Source organism: Megascapheus bottae, chromosome 3 (genome assembly GCF_031878675.1).
Source record: "Megascapheus bottae isolate mThoBot1 chromosome 3, mThoBot2.hap1, whole genome shotgun sequence".
Taxonomy (NCBI): domain Eukaryota; kingdom Metazoa; phylum Chordata; class Mammalia; order Rodentia; family Geomyidae; genus Megascapheus; species Megascapheus bottae.
The window spans coordinates 18,861,993-18,863,846 of record NC_143511.1 but is presented as its reverse complement, the minus strand read 5'-3'; the positions used below and the strand labels follow the sequence as shown (position 1 = coordinate 18,863,846).

General features: G+C 54.0%; 1 long non-coding RNA gene across 1 annotated transcript in view; it reads right to left on the bottom strand.

Moving 5' to 3' along the window:
- LOC150065021 (uncharacterized) overlaps window positions 1–1,064 on the bottom strand; it is a 41,619-nt gene extending 40,555 nt beyond the window's left edge. Inside the window, exon 1 of the long non-coding RNA XR_016534728.1 lies at window positions 915–1,064. This is a non-coding gene — a long non-coding RNA (uncharacterized LOC150065021). The remainder of the gene's footprint in view (window positions 1–914) is intronic.
- Window positions 1,065–1,854: the final 790 nt, after the last annotated feature.

Genomic DNA, 1,854 nt, shown 5'->3' with positions numbered 1-1,854 from the left:
GCTGGCCCGTGGGCAAGGTTGAAGGAGGAATGCGCTTCTGGAGACCGCTGGGACACTGTGCAGGGTACTGATTTCTAGGATGTTGAGGCTGGAGGAAGGGCAGTACCGCCGCTGTGCAGGGTACCTGGCTTCGGCTCTGCAGAACTGAGCGCTCACCTCCCCCACTCCCCTATCCCTCAACCGTCGAATTACAACTCCTTAGAAGCTGGTCTTCAAAGGCGCAGTCCCAACTGTTGCCGCCATCCTACGAAGAAAAGGAAGCTGGAGAAGAGGAAATGACGGCTCTAAGGTCACCTCAGCTGAGAGGTGCCAGGGTCTGGAGCCGGAAATCACGAGTCCCCCAGCTCCAGGGGCTCGCCTTTCTCTCCTTCAAATCCACTCGGGAAGAGTATGTGTGGGAATCAGGGAGGTCCGGCTAGAGGCACGCCTTCCCAGGACGACACCCCATGTACCTAACCTGTCAGAGGTCATCGAGTAGAGAGAAATGGACGTTTCACCTGGCGCTGGGCACAGCTGTTTACAGACACCTTGGGAAGACCTGGCCCACATCCAGACTAAAGACTGTGGGATCTCCTGGGGCTACAGTCATTGAGCAGAGAGAATAAATAGCCGCTCCTAAAGTTCCACATCTTTTTCTGGTAATTTTTTTTTTTACTTCGCTCCACAGAGCCAATTAAATGCAATAAAACCTTGTGTGGAGCCTCTCTTCCTAGCAAAGCATTGCCAACAACCGCCTAAGGGATAAACCATATACGCCTGAGATAATTACACTAAGCCCGGGGCAGTGATTTGCTTGCCAGCGTCCTCTGCGCCAGCCAATATTTGGATAGTGTAATACTTGTTCCTTAAACACACACACACACACACACACACACACACACACACACACACACACACAGAAACTTAAAACCAACCGGTTGGTGCCAGCGTGGTTACTCGATCTGTTTTTCTTGGACGGGGTTCTGCAGACAGCTAGAGTTGTGGCGCAAAACTCGCCCGAATTAAATCAAGCTCCGGAGAAAGGGTGTGGGGAGAGCTAGCTCCACCTCTGCGCCCAAGGTCCGTAGGGGAGAGGGGGGCGGGATGACCCCGGCGCAGCGTTTGGATTCCCCTAGGGTTCTGGCGCGCCACCTCCCATCTCTTGGCCGGGTGCTTACCGAGTGGAGAGCATTTTCTACCCTCGCGAAGTGCTACCGCGAACCCGGGAGCCTCTGGTTCTCTGAGCTCAGTCTTCACGACTCTGTTTTGATTTCAATTGCGCCCATCACGATTTACCCCCAGAGGCCTAAAGTGCTAACATTAAGGCCCACGTCCTTAGGCTCGGGACCCTAAGTGGTGGGTGGTGTCTGAAGCAGGGCGGCTTGGGAGCGTCTGCCTCCCAGCTTTAGGAGCCAGGGCTTGCATTACCTGCCCAAGTGTTGTTATGTTCACCCTCTTTAGGTCCCTAAGCGCCCCACCGGCCGCTTGTCCAAAGGACTGGAGCTGCTCCCGGAAAGAGGTTGCTGCGGTTCTGGAAACCGGAGAAAGTCGCCCTCTTGAAGCATCAACAAAAGATGGCCATTGCCTGGAAAGCTTTTGCACGCTTGTTGCGTGCGTGGAGGTCCAGAATGCGCTGTTACCAGGCCCGTGAAGCCCCAGCCTTTTGGACTGGGATACAGACCTTAGTCACACTTCTGCCATCACGAGAGAAAGGATGGCCCTGTGGCAGAGGGCTCTGCTAGCCTTCTAACCGTTGGCTTCCTTGGAAGTCGACCAAGACCCGTTCAGCAGCTCGACATCTTAAAATATTTCCTTGAATGAAATTCCATCAGAAACTCCTTTAGCGAGAATGGTCCCCGCATTGAATGACAGCAA